Genomic DNA, 19,850 nt, shown 5'->3' with positions numbered 1-19,850 from the left:
CTTTATTCTGTCCTTCAGTACCTCCGCGAAGGTGTACGATTGACCTTCACATAACCTTAACCTGCAATCCAGGTACTTTCGAGCTACTATGATAGTGTATTGTATAGGTTCCCAAGTTATCTTAAGAGTTTTACTTATCTTACTAAACATTCACATTTAGTGCCGCGTAAACTAGTCTTCTTACTTGCGTTCAATTAATCAATATAATCACATATATTCATGCATCAATTAAACATTGTAAATTAAACCCAAAATGCAATATAACCAGATGCAATAAAAGGAAATATACACACAGAATTCACATAATACTTCTCTTTATTGATATCTTCAGTTTAATACAGACTCTATCCGCAATGCGCACACAGCTGCAAGGGTCTGCGCACTCAGTTGTGGACTTCCACCCTAGGTCTCTGCGGACTTAGCTGCAGAGCCTCTAACTATGCTAAGACCCGAAACCCTTAGACTTTGCTACAGACTCTAAAAATTGTCTCTTGACTTCTTAACTAACTAGAGCTTACTTACTTAGCTTCTTTTTGTACAATCCCATGGTTCGCTGACCATGGGTGGATCTTTACAACCAACTTTACACTTTACAAAATAAGGGCAGACAACCATTTATGACTCTTGACACCTTCGCGCTCCACGACCACAAAATTTGGAGACTTTACAACTTTATTACAGAATTTGTCCCAAAACATGGGATTTTAGCCCCAAAACTGTCCTTGGGGGAACCCATTCACAACAGCATGTGAATTAAAATTATGCCAAAAATAGATAACAATGAAATAAAATCTCATACACACATTTGACACGAGATATATCTTCAGAAACCCTTTTGGGAGGAAAACCTAGCTGGAAGGTGAGATTACTCTACTCTCTTTCTCTGAATGGAAAATGTTTTTGGGTACAAATATGTATGACCTATGTCCTGAGGGCTACTAAATTGCAAAAATTCATCTTTTTTATTCTCTATATCCTATCCCTCTCATCTCACTAAAATGATAAGAACCCATTTTCCTCTTATTAGCTTGGTTATAATACATCTTGATAGCCTATTAGTGGCTAGGTTTGACTACCACAATGCTCAACCACAGTTACAATATGGACTCTTCAGAGTATTCTTCAACATAATCACATGGCTAGTATTACACGTCATTTTGTCACCTTTAGGAAAATGACAACCAATCCAGATCTCTTGCTACCCGATGAAATTTTTCAAGCATTCCCCTACAATGTTGGAAGAAAAATAATCCCAAAGACAACAAGAATCATGGATTACATTGCTCAAAAACCTATTTTTAAGAACTTGCGTAGTCTTCCTAGCCATTGCCTGCACAAGCACAGTTTTGACCATTGTGGCCTACATAATTATGTGCTCTGTCTTCCACTGAAAACTACACAAATATGTTAACGTAGTTTAAAATAAAATGTGATCTCTAGAAGCCTAGTTGGAGAGATATTTCCCAACTAAATATTTCGAGCCACTACATACTTGGAACTCATCCCTTGGTTCATGAATCAAACTCCCTATCTTTGTGGAACCCTAATCCCTCCCTTTATGGATATCATTCCTTAGAAAAAGGATCACAAACCTCCTCCTGTTGGATTATAGATTCAACATGGACCAAATAGTAAAGGAGGACTTTTGAATGTAAAATTATGCTATCGGATTAGGGCTAAAAGCTTGTCACCTAATGAGAGGATTGGAGATCATTGGGAAGAGACTTTCCTCATCAAGGTTAAGGTTATATTTCTCCTTCTTGTTTAAGATTCATACGAGCAACTGTTTCTTTCCTATTTTCATTTGTTATGATGCTTTTTTCAAAACTCCAGGATATTTTTCATAGTTTATAATTGAATTTTGGATTAATGTTATGATATATGCTATGTTGCAATTTCCATTCACTCCATGGTTGACTGTTTATCTACATTATTATTTTACTCCTTGTTTGTTTGTGTTCATGCAAATATTCTCTTTAAGTAGTGAGTAAGATATTTTGAAGGCATCGAAAGGAAATCTACAAGCATTTCGTAGAGAGGTAAGAGACTCTTGCACATTTCATATATCATGTTTCTATAGATTAAGGAAAGGTAGTAGCTACTTTTCTATTTGTTTCTATATTCTTCTTTGAATCTAGGGAGATCACTCTTATCCGCAAGAGTGATTTGTCTTCCATAACAAATTGATGACCATACTAGGGAATAAATTTTTCTTCATTTTGTCCTCTATGACTTTTAAATCTCTTTATGTAGCCTTATTTGACCGTCTTTTGAATATTGAAAGTTTGATTTTTTTGGATTTTTGACATTGTTTTTTTTCATAAGTTTTCTTGGTTTGTGCAATTTTACTTTAAAAATTGTGCACACGATTGCACACTTTTCATTTAGCGACAATGAGTTTGTGCACTAAATTCAATTGGTTACCTACGCAAGTCTTTGAAATTTTTGAAAAAATAGGGTTTTCATCTGTTAAGTCCAAAAACTTTTGATTACTTTGACTCGTTGGATTTGTTTGCATTCTTGAAAGGTATGTTTTTATTCAATTGGATGATGAATATTGTCTTCTTAAAAAGTTCTTCATCTTTGCAAATTAGGGTTGGAAAGTTGATTTGGTAATTTCTTGATTTATCGAAAGAGGGATTGGTAATTGTTGAGATAGTGTTTTCATGTCTTTCTTCTCCCAACAAAATAGATTTAGAATTTGTTTTACATGTTTGTAAAAGATCATTATGTTGTTTTTCAAGGTTAAGTATGTTTCACCTATAAAATTGCTTCTTTTGGTGAAATTGAAATGAACCATTATTGTTCTTGTTCACTATGAAGCATTTCAGAATTATACTTTTGACAATCTTATATTCATAGCATTCATTTGAAATATTCATCTTAAGGATTTGTTTATTTTTGTTTTGAATTTTGAAAATGTTTTGGGTGTTTTATGTTAAGGGAAGTTTTTTTTAATGATCCTCGTGTTTTTGGGTGAGTTGAAATTCAAAGTTAAATTTCTGCATTTGGGTTAGTCTGAAAGTGAAAATTTTGCATTCTTGAAAGGAACTATGGTGAATTTGGAATTTTTTCACTTGTATGAATATTGAAAAAACTCTATTTACCATTGATAGAAATTCATTGACATAAAAGATTCATTTTTTCATATTTGTTGCATTAGATTTGGAGTTGAAAACTGATATCATTTATAGCACAACTATTAAATAGACTTTAATAAAAAATGAACTGTGAAATCAATCAAATTTTTAAATTAACCAAACATTAGTGGTTATAGGTTAGAAGAAGTTTCAACGTCTATAAACATAGCAATTATCATTTTTTGTGTTCGGAACATTCTCTGGGTAGTCGGTATTCCACGTACGTAAGTATATGGGAATGTTATCCATGTGCCTTTAGGAATATCAAATGTTGTTCCGTGTATGAAAAGTATATGGAGATTCTTCCTATCGTACATGCTCACATGAGACAATGCTAACACGTATTTTACCTCCATGTACAGTGAGTATATTTTGAAGGCTCCCTTCTAGGTTTCATACCATTCATAAGTAATTGAGTTAGCCACTTTGTCATATGTGATACACAAAACAAAACATTCAGGTAGACTACCGACACATACTAGAAACAATATTGTGTAGTTCACAGTGGCTTATTAATCCTTTATACCTACTTACCCTTATTTGAATTTGGTTATGTATTTGATTGAATAAAATTGGAACAAAGATTTAATAAAATTCATCATGGCCTAGCTACTAAGACATTCGCATAGAATGCAGGGTCCACCCCTTGAGTATACACGTAGTCAATTGGAGAAAATAAAAGAAGAGAGATCGAAATCGACTGGATCTAGAATCTTAGATCAACTTGTGACATCTGAAATTGTAGAATAAAAAATAATAGAGACTGATGTGATTCAACCACACAAAAGATAATCATGCGTAGTTCAATCTGGACCTAAAGTTACTAAGATTATTCAAGGAGAATCTGATACTAGAGAAATTTTAGACACATAACTAACTGAACCAAACATTGAAGAACCTAAATCTGACATTTTTTGAGCCTGAATCACCTTTAGCTATTATAGCCCTACTTCCACACTAACTTCACCTCAATAAGGAACTGTAATTACCACTTATTTACCTCTTGGCCTTATAAGTATTGAAGAAATTACTGAAGAAGAGGAGGAACAATCACCACATACCCCTCTTACTACTAGTGATCCACTAGTTTTTCGAAGACTTCCTTTTGATCCTTTTCGACCAGATCCCTAGTATTTTACACCCTTGAATTATTTAGGTCAAGGTATTCCTCATTTACACCTTTTTATTTTTCACCTATAAAAATGATGTCAAAAACTCATTCCGTAGGCCAACCCACCGAAACTTCTATGTACATGATCTCTCTGGAGTATTTACTATATGGTGGGCCTTCGGTTCCTACTCAGTATCAGTCACTTGTGAGAGTTTTTCAGGGGTTGTTCCTTCTTCTCAAGTTCCTACTCGGCCTTTAGGAATCCCATCTGGTTCATCTTCTCAGAGCATGACTTCAATGCTTGAAATAATTTTGGCATCATAACAATATGTTAATATGATATTTGGTTAATCCTCAAGTAACCTCAACTAGCATTTACTATCCACTTGGGGGGAAACCATCTTATTTTCTACCTCGAGGAAAACCTCTTGTCAGAATGTATCCTCTAGTTGTAGGAAAGCCTCTTTCAAGAACTTATACAAATTTTGGTCATGTACCTTAGATTGGTCCAAGTCAACTTGTTGTATGTCAACCCTTGATTGGTGCTCCTTTTCCAGGAATCTATTTAGGTTTCTCCGCAAGTTATTTTTTATCAACCCATTCAACCTACTAGACAATCCATACCACAAATACATGTTCAAGATACTCCACAAGTATCTTTCCAACAACCTATCCAGGGAATTTCGAAAACAACTACCCAACACCCTGTCCATGGAATTCCAAAGACACCTGTTCAACAACCTATTCATGGAACTCAACAAGTGTCTATTCAATAACATGTCCAAAGTATTCCTCAAGCATTTGTTCAAACTACTGTTAAAATAACTTTTCCACAACCAGTTCCAAGTACATCTCAAATTCCTGTCCAATATATGCCACAAATGACTATTCAAGGTATGCCTCAAAAACCATTTCAACAACCTACAAAGGCTATCCCTCAAGCATCTCCTTATCAAAATGGTCATACTTTTTAGTCTACAACTCAGATACCTATTGGAAAACCTAGTGTAGGAGTGATTCAAACATTGTATCAAGGTCAACAATCGCAGGGGAAATTTTACCTAGGTCAAATGGTATAGGGTCAATCATAGAAGAATCAACCTTTTCAAAGTCAACAATACCCTGGTCATAATTTTCAAATCCCACTTGAACCGTAACCTGCTATGGCATACCCTGATTACCTTAGAGGGATGTAAATCCCAACTGCTCAAGCTATTCCAGGATATCCTGGATATCCTCTTTCAGGGGTTTCACTTAATCCTCATTGTTATCAATATCCATAGCAAGACTTTAACGAGTCACTTACCTTTCTTAGAAACCTTAGATTTTCCAGATTTGTCTTTACAAATGATCCCATTTATTATCATCCATCCTGGTCAGTGATTCCTACTAAACTACCAAGCGATATACCAAAATTTGAAAGTAAATCAAGATCCATCAAATTACGTCATGAAATATCACCTATAGTTTCCTTGAATTCATTGATAGACGATTCTATCAAATTACGCCTTTTCCAACGAACTTTAACAGTTTCAACAACAAAATGGTACATTGAGTTACCACGTGCCTCTTTCCACAATTTTAATTCCTTGGCAACAACATTTTTAACACATTTTCAGTTACCCATTTGATATGACACTGGTACTGACATTTGAATTCATTAAAACAATATAATTATACCTACATTTCAGATCACATACATGAATAAAGGTGTAGACTTTGTTTAGTCAAAGTTTATATTCCAGACCAAATATTAGCAGAATGGTTCACTAAATCTTTACTTCTTGTTATAACTGAATATGTTGCTAAAGGAGGCATTGTAACAAATTAGTAGGTGATTTCTCGTGCCCCCTACCTCGACCTTGTTTATTCATAATATGGCAATTTTTACAAAAAGATACCAAATTTACCTCGCGCATCCAATTCAGATCAACAAGTTTTGACTCCTACAGGATCTCACATCGATGATGGCACGATTTGTTCAATCAGCCAACAGTCAAAGAGTAAATCATCTAAGAATAATTCTAAAAATACTCAAAGTTTGGCAATACAAAATTCACCTAGTGAAAACATTTCCCTCAAGTTATTTCCAAAAATAATGCAGTGGAATCATCTAGTCAAAAAGCTCAGCGACCTAGAGGTAAGAAAAAGCGCAAAGGAAAATCAAAGAAAAATGCCTCTCAAAAGGAAAAACCAACAAAAAATGAACCTTTTGAAGAGAAAAAGAAACCTCTTTATCCTTTTCTAATCTATAATGAATATAATTATACAAAGAAATTCCCACATCATGCAGAGGTTAGTAAATTCCTTAAAGGTTCTCCCACACCTGCTATTTTGAAGGAACCTTTCCCTTCTCAAGACAGTAAAATGGTTGCACATAATCCACCCTCTTCATCTGCATCATAAGATATCATAATTATGTCTTCACAAGTTTCAATAGAAACTAGATCTAAATATTATCAATCTAGAATTCCTATAGAAAATGAAAACGATGTTAGTCCATCTAGTCAACCTTCCATATCAATTCCATCTCCTTTTGAACCTTTACAAATTTAGAAACCAAATTATGACATGGTGAATCATCTGACTCCGAAAGGTGTTGTTAGAAAGTAATATTTTAACCCACTTTCTAGAGCGGCTCAAAATTACAACATTGTTGAAGACCTCACTCAGTCTCCTTTAGCAATGTCAACTCTTGAAGTGCTACAAACATGTCTAGCACAAAGGAAATTACTATTGTCAGCTATTGGAGAAATTGATACTCAAGAATCTAATCTCATAGTCTTTGATCTTGAAATTCATATACCTAGACTCCCACATCAACTCAAATTTCAAATACCAGTTTTTGTTAATACTAAACGAGTCTTTCGTACAATAATTCACGAAGGAGCCTCTACTTGTATTATGTCTATTACTTGTTGGAAAGCTTTGGGTTCTCCAACTATAAATCAATTACCTACCACTTTCAAAGCCTTTGATGGAAGAGGTTTTTATCCTTACGTTATGTTGCATGAACTACCAGAAGAATTAGAAGGAAAATTGGTTGCAATCGAGGTAGAAGTTGTTGATGCTCAACTTGATTATAATCTTTTTTTGGGTCGAAGTTGGACCTAGGAAATTTCTGTAGTAGTCTTATCACTATTATAAATGATATTATTTCATCATCAAGGAAGGATAGTGAAGGTAAACTAACTATCTTATTATACTTCTGATCATAACTCTATTGGTAGTATACCTTCTGTGGGTAACATGATTACTCGTTATGAAGATATTGGCATCGTTTTGCTTAAGGATTCATCATTGATGGGAACATTTTCAATCCCTCCACACAACATTTCTTCTAATGTTACCCAGGACAGTATGATGTCATCAAGCACCACAAAATAATACAATCCTAGGATTGTGCCTTTATAATACGAATTGGCCACATATGGTGACCAAATGCCTCTAAGCCCATTTGAATTATCTTATTAGGTCGTTTAAACATTTTTAGAATCACTCTCCATTGATAATGATTGAGTGAATGTGATTATTAACGAGTATTCTCAATATTCTTGGTTGGAACCAATATCATTTCCTGATCCTTTCGTTAACATGTTTCCAACATATGACAGTATCATGGAAATTATGAATTTGGATGAAATGTATTGAGCCGATTATCATCATCATTCATCTTTTCTTACTAACTTTTAGAACATTGAGAATAAATTCTCTACAATTTTTTCGCTTGAGATTGTAGATAACCCTGAATGCCCTATATCAATCTTTGAATCTAAATCTGAAAAGAATTAAGGGATTATACATATGACCATTCCAGTTAATATGTCAATGAAATTTGGAATTATGGAAAACATTCATATAGGTGCTTCATGCTCACTTGAGGAAACTCAAACTTACAAATCCCTATTCTGTGAATTCCACAACGTTTTTGCTTGGTATTATGAGGAAATTCCAGGAATCGACCCAAGTATTGTAGTTCATGAAATTAAGACCTACATGGATGTTAAGACTATTATACATAGATTACATCCAATGAATCCTAGAAAGGTTTCCACTATCAAAACTAAAGTTGAAAAACTTCTTAAAGTGGGGTTTATCTATCCTGTTCCCTGGACTGATTGGGTTTCCAACATCGTTCCTGTTAACAACAAGTAAGGGACAATTAGAGTATGCATCCATTATAGATACATTAGCATGGCTTTTCCAAAAGAAAACTATATTACTCCCTATATCAATCAAATAATTAACGATTATGATGGAAATGAAATCTTCTCTTTTATGGATGATTCTTTTGGGTACAATCAAATCAACACACTCCCTACGGATCAGCATAAAACCATGTTCATTTGTCCATGGGAAACTTTCACTTATCAAAAAATCCCATTTTGACTGAAGAATGATGGAAACACCTTTCAATGGGCTATGTCTTACACTTTTCATGTTATTACACATATTGTACAACCTGATTTAGATGATCTACCAACTCATTTGTTGAAACACAAAGATCATCCAATGCATTTAAGAGCAATATTTATCAGATGTCGACATAACAATATATGGTTAAATCCTCACAAATTTGTACTTTGTGTACAATCTAGTGGTTTACTGGGATTTGTCATGTCAAAAGAAAGCATTTGTGTTGACCCCCTTAAGGTAGAGGCTATTTTTCATTTGCCTCCTCCATCCAATTTTCGCTAACTCAAAAGTTTGAAAGGGAAAGGAAAGTTTTTACGTCGATTCATTTAGAATTATGCAGAGCTAACTAAAGGTTTTACTCAACTTTTGAAAAAGGGAATCTCTTTTGTATGGGATGGAACTGCTCAAAAGGCTTTCAACACACTCATATATGCGTTGATTAACACACCTTTGTTGCATCTGCCCGATTATCATCGAGATTACTTTTTGTGTTTAGCTACATATGACATTACCATTGGTATGGTATTAGTTCAGGAGGATGAATTGAATAATGAACTTGTGATTTATTATGTAAGTAGGAATCATACAAAATCTGAAATAAAATATGCACATGTAGAGAACTTAGCTTTCGCAACTGTACAAGTCATCCAAAGATGCTTTCACTATATTCTTTTGCATAAAACAACAATGATCTCATATTGCAACCCTACGATCTACATTCTTATGAGACAATTAATTTGGCGAAAACATTCCAAATGGACTGTTATCCTATAGGAATTTGACTTGGAATTTGAAAAATCCAAGTCGAAGAAATAATTAGTGTTTTCTGAGTTAATTTCTGACCTTCCCTATTCTGAAAGAGAAATAATGTCAGAGGATTCTCTTCCCGATGAATCACTCTTTATCATCAACACATTAGACCCTTGGTATGGAGATATTATTTTTTATCTCCAAACTCAAATGTTTTGGCCAAAGCTATCTTGAAATGATCGTTGTTACATTCTGTACCAATCTCAACAATACAATATTATTGGTGATACACTTTATCATCGTGGTGGAGGTTCTATTTTAGATGATGTTTGATGGATGATGAAGTTGAAAAATCTTTAAATGATTGTCACTCTAAAGCATGTGGCAGTCATATTTCATGGTTTACCACTGCCCAAAAAATCTTGTGCGTTTGATATTTATGGCCTTCCATGTTCAAAGATTGTATCACTGCAGTCCAAAAATGTCATAATTATCAAATATATCATTGAAAAATGTGTGCACTTCCTTATCCTCTTCACCTAATTATCATTGTTGGTCTTTTTGTGAAATGTGCCATTGATTTCATTACATGTAACCCTCACTTAGCTGAGGGACCTTGGCATATTATCCTAGCTGTGGATTATTTTAAAAAATGGTTCGAGATGATGCCTACATATAAGGATGATGGTGAAACCACTGATCTTTTCATATTCAAGCATGTCATTTCTAGGTTTGGTGTTACACAAGCCATCGTCATGGACCATGGTAGCCATTTTCAAAACTTTATGATGACTGGTCTAACTACAAATTTGATCTTTCGCCAAGAAATGGTCAAGTAGAAGATGTAAACAATGTTTTAAATGCCATGTTTGAACGGATTATAGGAATTCATAAAAGTGAAATTTGCATTTAATGTTTTTTCTAGCTTTGTGGGCATACCGCACCTCAGCAAAATATGAAACTGGATTTACACCCTTTCAGTTGTCTTAGGGTTTGGAGTTAGTCTTACCCATTGAATGTGAACTTCATTGAAACTAGCAATAAAATTATTACCTACTACTTCTGCAGAGGAAGAACATGTTTTATACCTAGCACGCTTATATGAGACTCACTATGATGATGCAATAGCTAGCGAGACTCATAAAAAATGAGTTAAAGCACATTTTGATTGAAATGTAAACCGTCACATATATTGAGAAGGTGATTTGCTCTTGGTTTATATTAAAAAACATGGTAAGCTAGGAATTGGTAAGTTTGAAGTTATGTGGTATGGTCCCCAGGGAAACTTTTAGGGGCTAATATTCACAGGTGGGCTAATTTTCCATGTTTTTCCACAAAAAGGATTCACTAATTTCCATTTTTTCTAAAACTAATTTGCTCACATTTTATAGTCCAAAATTATTTTACCCTAAAATTTTCCAAAATGTTATATAGACTAGTCTAAAATCATTAGAAACCTAAGCATTTTTACAAAAATATTGCCAAACATTTTATAATTTGCATATTAAGGACAAGTAATATTCACAAAGGTTTCTAAACTTTAAGATAAACTTCCATCCTTAAAATTTTCCTCGATGGTCCCTACATCATAAAATGTGTTCTGACAAAAGCGGCTTATGAGCTAGTTGACTATGATGGTATTCGTTTAGGAAAGCACATAAATGGTCTTTACCTAAAAAATCACTATGCCTAATTCAATGTGTGAGTACTTAGCTTATTGTTTTATCACTAGTATAGTCCAGAACACTGGTATAGTCCATACCTGTATATGGGTAATCCTCAATCATGATAATCTATGGATTTGGCCATCTAAAAAATGTAGGAGTATATACCATCACCACCTCCATGGCAAACCATCAATGTAACCCACTACAACATGTGAGGATCTCGTGGTCCTCCCATATCCATGGACACCTTTGGAAAAAGGAGAGGAATCCTCTCCAGAGAATATGATAAAACTATAGCACCATATCGAAAACTTTTTAGTTTTTCATTCTTTGCTTTGGTTATTTTCCTTTTGATACCAGTAGAAAATCCTTCGCACCAATTAAACACAATGGGTTTCAAGCACTCTAGTGAAATTTTCATTTCATATTTAGTAACGAGGTGAAGTGAAACACTTCCACATAGCCAAGAAATGTTAAATGAAATGGTGCTCAATAGAAGACCCTGTATTTCTTTAATATTTAGTCTTCCACTACTAAGTTTGGACTTAGGAGCACAATGTTGGGCTAAATAAGCTTTTGTTGGTTCACCAATTGGCCTACCTCCAAATAATGAAATATCAATTCCATGGAATGAGAGCCCCTTCACTAAATAAATATTGTTAGCATCAATGGTGAGTCTTTGATCTCCAATTTGAAAACACTACTTTTGGATATTCCAACATCTTACCAACCATTGCAATAGATCTATTTGGGCTTTCATCCCTCGAATTATAAAATATTTGAGAAAGCCACAATTTATCAAAGGCTACAATGTAGCTGGGTCCTTCAAAGCATCAACATATTGGGCTTTTTTGGTTGCTAAAGTTGTCAACTTTTTACCTTCCTTTTTACACCTTTCCTTCCCCTATTTCAAGTCCTTGCAAGTTTAATTTGTATCTCATGTAACGAAGGTATATATATTTGTCATGTATTTGTGAATTATTAATCGATGAAGTGTAGTCCTAAGGGAGTGTTGCTTATGTGACTTGCTAACTCATGTTTCTTTGTATATTTGAAAGGATGATGATCAACATACTACAATTCAGTGTATGGTTATCGATGAGCTGGCAGTGCTATCTTAGGATGTTGGCTATAATGATGATTCCACCCAAGAGAGTCTGTTGGACCAATATATTTGCTATCTTCATATTCTATTTATGTCTCAATGATCGTTGTATATTTTTAGGCAGACAACTATCGTAATCTCTGGAAATTATTGATACTATCTTTGTAACATTGAATGTATAAGTAAGGTTATTGGGCTAGGAAATCTAGCCACGACTAAGAGAGATACGAGAGTTATGAGCATGTAACAACAGACTTCTATAATTTTATTTTGATTAATGCAATAATAATCTTTTGAGTCGTTATTATTATTTGATATTTTACCACAAACCTGATCAAGGAGTTGGCCCCACTCCCCTGACCAGTTGTTGTTGGATTAATGGTGTGCGTAGATTTATCTTTTGTCGTATTTATTATATTTATCGTTGTAATGGTTTATGAAGTTGTGTTTCTATGAATCTTAAATTTCTATTACTCTCATTGTTGTTACTATTATTGATTCTTATTACATGTTCTTATGTTGTTGATTGAATTCTTAATGCTGGGAAGGGATATTGTGGCTTGTGTAGACCTTGCATGATAGCCTTGAACTAACCAAGCGAGCCCTGAGTTGACAATTAATGTGGGAAAAGGGTGAATTGTATAATTTATATTTGAACACCAACATTTTGGTGTCATTTTGAAAGATGCTATCATAGGCACGAAAGTATGACCAGTATTGACCATAGGAATGATCTCTTATCCCGGGCAAGGAATTTTTCACCCTACTCTAGGTCCTGACCATTAGATTTGGTTAAATTTATTTCTTGTTTTTCTCGAACCGATCTCTCATCCGGGGAAGGGAAGTTTTTACCCTAATCCAGGTCCTGAGCATTTAATTGTTTTGATTATTTTCATTTCTTGTTTTTTTTAGGGACCACTCTCTCATCCTAGGGAGGGAATTTTTCACCCTAGTCTAGATCCTGAGCATTAAATTTCCTTGGTTATTTTGATTTCTTGTTTCTTTTCGGAACCACTCTCTCATCCTGGGAAAGGAAGTTTCCACCCTGTTTCAGGTGTTGATCTTAAATTTTGTGGTGGATTTTATTTATTTTTTTTGTCTTCCTTTTAGGGGCCACTCTCTCATCCTGGGAAGGGAAGTTTCCACCTTGTTCTAGGTCATAAGCTTCAAATTTGTTTGAATTTTCTCCTTTCACTTTTTTATTGCATGAACAAAAACATGAATAAAAGGGGTGGAGGAAGACCCCCCAAAAAGAGGGAAAGATCTAGGCAGAGTTACCTACATCCAAGAAATCATTTCAAGAGCTAAGTCAAGTGCATCATCACAAGTTGTTGTGAGGGTTAGATCTCATACGAGATCTAGAGGGTAGTGAGTTTCACCACCAGAACCTCCCCCAATAGCAAAAGCAGAATTCAAGGAGGAATAAATATGAAGTATAGGATCAAAAGAATTGAGCATAGCCAGCTCAGAAGAAGGAGAAGGCTTGAGGGAATTTACTCCACCATTTGATCGAGGAAGTGTTGCTAGAAAAACTCAACCCCGCACTATAGAACAATAAGAAACTACTGAGATTCCAAGCGAATATTGGAAAATATTCAAGGCTCATCCAAATTCCACGATTGAATTTCCAATTGGAGATATTAGAGGTGATGCGCCTATGAATCCTATTCCTTTGACAACATTACCCAATTTCCATGGTCTTTCTTCTGAAGATCCATAAACATTCCTTTTTGAATTCGATGTTGTTTGTCGGGGATATAATTATATTTATGATCCTCAAAAATTGAATATATTCCCTACTACTTTGAAGGGAAAATATCTAAGGTGGTTTATAGGTTTAGGGATGACATGAATACAATTTTCCTTCAAACATAATAGGACTACTACAAATCCCAAGATATTAAGGAGGACATATTCAATATTGTGCAGAAAGAGGATGAGAACATGGAAGACTTTTTGGAACAATTCAAACATTACCTACAAAAATCGGGCCATAATGATCTAGATAATGTTATCTTAAAGATAATCTTTCTTCAGGCACTAAGGGAGGAATCCTTGGAACCCCTGAATGTGGTAGGAAAGGGATATATTTTTAAGGAAGAATTCGACACCATCTGTGAGTTGTGCATCAAATGTTTGTGTGGAGCTGCGAGGCATAAGAAGGGAGTACAAAATCTCAAGACAAAGAGTAGTGGGGTTATAAAAGTAGTGTTGGCTTGTGGGGTCCTAACCCGGGTTCAATGTTAGCTAGCCAAAAAATCCCTACACTATTGGCCCTTTCGGCATCAGCCCGTGGAGTGAGGACTGAAGTCTCACTTGAAGCAATATGGGGGATGTTGGAACCAAGTTTCCACACCCTTGAGATGGATGTGATGTCGGTTTATCCTAGCTATACTTGCCTGCGCACATGTTGCTTAACCCTCTGCTCATGCTTTAGCACCTTCACGAAACGATACAATCAGCTTGTGCACAACCCTAACTTGGGGTTGATATGCTTCCACACTGCAAGGGCAACAAACTGTGATATTTCGCAAACTACGCTAAGTGTCTTACTTATCTAAGTGTCTTACTTATCTTATTAACAAAAATTAGTTAGCTTCATGTAAACAAATGTTCTTACTTGTGTTCACTTAACCAATACATTTACATATATTCGTACATCATATAAGAATTATAAGTGAAATTTATACCCAATATAATAGACGCATAAATAGGAACTAAAGATGCATAAATTGTAGAATAATTCTCTTTATTGATAATTTCGAACAATTACAGACTTGACCCGCCCTGCGTGCTCAACTGCAGGGGTCCACACACTCAGCTAGAAACTTCTAGGCCTCTGTGCACTCAATTACAAAGCCTCTATCTACTCTACAACCTAAGACTTAGACTTCTACTTTAGAGTTATCTCTCATACATGTTCGATCTTCATTCTATTCTAATTATGGCCTTTAACTACTTAGATATTAGCTCTATTTATACAATCCATGGTCCACGGACCATGGGTACATCTTCTACATCCAACATTACATTTAAAAATAAGAGCGAACAACCCTATGACTCTTTAACAACTACGCGCTCTGTGACCACAAAATGCAGAGTCTTTACATTTGGATTACAAAAAGTGGACCAAAATATGGGCTTTAAGTCCCAAAAATACCCTTGGGGGATCCCACACCCAACAGGCCCCCAACACAAACATCATGACTCACCCTCGAGTCACTCTGCAGGTGCAGAGCTCTTAGCACGAAGACCTCCTAGCTCTATTTGGATCACCACAACTTTGGCAGTGCACTAAGCGGTTGCCTGCTGGACTTCTTCCACGTGTTGTTCGATGACTGATACTGAATGGATACTCTAAATATTCTACTGAGATGCCTACATTTTTCCGAGCTTTCCTTCAATGGAGGCTGTGATTGCATAAGCCTCGTTTATCCATGGCTTTAGGTATGCTTTTAAGACCGGTTCTTTGTGCTGAGTGGCATCCATTTTTTCAAGAATCTAACCCATAAATTTCACCTTAAATGCCTGTCGTCCACTCCATTTGGCCTCAACCCAACCATAAAATCATGAATAGTGACTTTAACGGTCACTTTCTTGTGGACCTGCGTGCTAGTGCAGTTGTCTTCACATTGTTGCAGGCCCTGTGACACTTCGCTGCTTCGCGCAGTCCTGAAATCACGCAACTCTCCATCCTAGGTAGTGTAGTTTATAGTCCTGTGCCTCCTTTCAGTGGCCTGGAGTGCTAAGAATGTGCTTCTATCAGATAGTTAGATGGTTGGGCCACCTATGTATGGCTTCAAATGACTACCATTCACTTTTCCTAGGAAGGGATCTCCATTTAACTTAACGAGCTGGACCGCACCACTGTCGGTAATCTCCTTAATAACATATGTCCCCAGCCAATGCATTGTTAGCTTCCTTGGAAATTTATCAAACATGTTGCCATAAAATAGCACCAAGTCATCACCTTAAAGGTGTGCAATTTAATAGGTCTATCATGCCATGCTTTTTCACGTTATTTTTGGACCTGCTGGTGAAATCTAGCCCAAAATATTTCTTCTTCCAGCTCATCCAACTACACGAGCCTCTCTTCTATGGCTTTGTGATCCATCATACCTATGAGCGCTGCTATGCCTAGACTAGGCATGATGTATTCCATAGGTATCACTGTTTCAATCCTATGTAGCAGCCTAAAGGGTGTCTGTCCCATTAACTTCTTTCACATTGTCTAATAAGCCCACAATACTGCAGGTATGTGTAGGTCCGAATCACTTCGCTGAGCATTGCATACATTGGTCAGTGCAATTTCTAGTACTTTGTTGAATGCCTCCATTGTCCCATTAGCCTGTGGGTGATAAGGTGTTTTGTTCTTTTGATACACATGAAATTCCTCCGTTAGTGCGCTAATCATCTCATTCAGGAAGTGCATATCCCGATCACTCATCAAGATCTTTGGACAGCCAAATCGCGTTAGTACATGCTCAAATAGAAACTTTGTGGCAGTCCTGCCTGTGCAATCCTTCACCGGCTATGCTTCTTCCCAAAGAGTTAAGTACTCCATCACAGTCATAATGTACCTCGCACCTGTCTTCCCTTGAGGCTGAATAGGTCCTACAAAATCTATTGCCAACTTTTTGAAAGGTTGCAACATCATTTGTGGATTCAAAGACATTTCATCTCTCCGTGATGGCTTACCTTTTTTTTCACATACATTGCATGCCTTGCAATATTATTTTGAATCTTGATGAAGGGTTGGCCACCACAACCTTGTGCGTAGAATCTTCTACAGAGTTTCTCTCCCTGCATGATTTCCTCCTGCGGTGCCCCCATGAGTGTCTGTAAGGTTGCTGCTTCGTTCAAACCCAAGTACATACCTTTGTAGTATCTCATCAGTCCCCATCTTGTATAGATTCCCAACAATGACAATGAAATCTACCGTGTGCACCACTAATTCCTTCTTTTGCTGGAAAGGGTATGCTTCCAGCATAGTTCTAGTTGTTAGGAAGTGTATTATATCCTTGAAATGTCCATCTGTAATGTGCACAACAAAAAGTTGTGCGTCAGGTAATCCTTCCTCCAAATTAGTAGGTTCCTCCTTTTTCTCGATGCATGATAGGTGATCTGGTCCTGCGTTCAATCGTCCAGGCTTCACAACAACTTCAAAATTGTATTCTTGTAATAATAAGAGCCATCTGTAGATGTGCACACCCCCCTGACACGGGCTTATTAACCAGGTACTTTAGCGCAGAGTATAGATGCACCTTCTTAGGTTGGGGCTTTTCTCCATAGGCCTCATCCATGTGCATGGATCATTTTACCTATTGTACATGTTTGTCAGTCACATTTTAGGCTTCCCAAATCATGCTCTCATCATCCTCCTACATTTGCGCCAGTCATCATAACTCCCCTTGTGCATACCCCACCATCTTGCTGGTGTAGCACACAGTGCCTAGTCCAAGGCCTGCAAGCGTTGCTTTTCTGGAACCTCCCTTTAAAATGTGTCCAAAAAGGTATCTACCTCATTTAGACCATCATATATAGGCACATTTCTTTCCTCTAACAACACACAACGTAGAGACCAGGTCATCATGTTGCAATTAAGCGTAGTTACTTCGTGTAACAGATTCTACCAGCATTCTATTTCTCCGTTGGAATATGAAGTGCAGGAACTCTTGCACTCCCATGTAATCCGTCCATCCACGGTGGGATCACCTAGTCTTGATCTCATGCTTTTATCTTATAGATGCAGTCTAGATCATCATCACTTTCATAGTCACAAACTGGTTCCATATATCGTGATCCCTTAGCAGGATCCAAAGGTATTATTATGCATAGTGATTTCTTCTCAAATATATTCTTTCACTTCTTCATATTGATTACCCCATTCATATTAGTAGCCCAGTCAATTCCCAGGAGTGCAGGGTAGGGATTGTTGTCATCAACAATCTCTATTACTTCAAAGTCTGCCAACGCACTCGTTGCCTCAATATCCACTGTCACTCCCTACAATCACCCCATGGGTATGATTTTCTGATGGTTCTCCATCCTTAGCTGAATCAGGGACCATTGTAGTGTAGGTCTCCCCATCCATTCCCATGTCTGTTTCAGTAGAACATTCGCATCTAATCCCAAATCCAGAATGACTTGATCCATTTTATATTCTTCGATCTATGCGGTGAGTCTCATTTCACGTCCTATCCTTGTCTTATGCTTTCTGATCTTGCGGACTACACATGGTTCCCCTGGTGTGGTCCCAACACATCTATTGATAAGTTCCTATAACCCTTTCACAGCCTTACTATCGCACGGTAACTTCATACAGGTTTCCAGGAAAGTTATGAGCATAGAGCAGTCCATCTCTGGCTCTAGTTTATCCTTGCTCCCTGAAGTGAAGGCCTCAGTAAAGCTCTTCTTAGCTTCCATGAATGCTTCGCAAGCACACTCTAAATCAAACTCAGCCTCTTTCATTGGGGCTTTGTGAACCCATGTACTTGTCTTGCGACTGTTTCCCCTTGTCATCTCTTGTCGTGGTTCCACTTCGGAGCACTATATTTACGTTCGGATCTTCCTCGCGTAGCTCAGACCTCATCATTTGTAGGTTCTGAGTCAGGGGAGGCGATAGAGCTCCTTTGTCACGTATCCTAATTATTAGCATAGGATAATCTTCTGTCTCATGATCAAATAGCGTGCAATACTTGCACAACGGTTGCGTTGGATTAGTGCAATTGCGGGCATAGTGTCTTGGCCCTCCTTAATTGTAGCAAATCAACTGTCTGTGACCTCTACCAGGTCCTATTCTGCCTTGGGCTTTTCTGCGCCCCTGAAACCCTGTCTGCGCCATCCCTGCATTTTGTTCAAGGGGCCACGTTTCGGCCTGAACCCTGTAGGAGGGAGTTCTATCCATCATCAATTCATTGCTCCTGCAAGTACACTCATCATGTCCTACCAACCTACAAAATTTGCAGAACAATTGTTGTGGAGTTTATACTTTTGTAACAAGTGGTAGTGATTTGTGGCATGTTTTCTGACTATTTGACAAATAGCGCACCACAAAGTAGGTGTTGCGCTAGGTCCTACTTGAGCATCTGGCTTTAAAGGAATTAGTCCTCCTTCTGCAAGGTAATTTTTAAAGATGGGAAGTGGTCCTCTTGCATTTCACGCACCATACCTCTTCGTGTACCTCTGGCTGAACCGTCCTATCCTGCTTCAAGCTTTGCATCTCAAGGTACAAATTTTTCAGCTATGCATGGATTTGCTGAACTACTAGATTACGATCTTGCATTGGGGTCTCATGTAGTCTCATGGAAATATCCAAGGCCTCTACCTGAGTTGTTATCTTCTACTGTGACAGCGAACTCCTTAAGTGTGGTAGTAGCGAAGCCACAAAACCACTCGCGATGTTGTCCATCTGTCCAATTCATGTTGGCTTCATGGATCATACATTTTAGCCTCTTATCTAGTTCCTAAGGATTCTAACTTGGTAGCATCATGATCTCTTTGAATCCCACAATCGACTGTGCTTAAGGTTTAGGCCTACTAAATTCCCTATCCAGTGCTGCTTGGATGTTCGTTACTCTAGAATTTGGGTTATCACTAGAGTACTTAATATATCATGGTAGCACACATTCCTGCAGAGCACTGACCAATGTTTCCTTCTT

Source organism: Pinus tabuliformis, chromosome 8, assembly GCF_031772625.1.
Source record: "Pinus tabuliformis cultivar Carrire ecotype Pingquan chromosome 8, CPIR1, whole genome shotgun sequence".
In the NCBI taxonomy this organism is placed as follows: domain Eukaryota; kingdom Viridiplantae; phylum Streptophyta; class Pinopsida; order Pinales; family Pinaceae; genus Pinus; species Pinus tabuliformis.
This window is presented reverse-complemented; position numbering follows the sequence as displayed.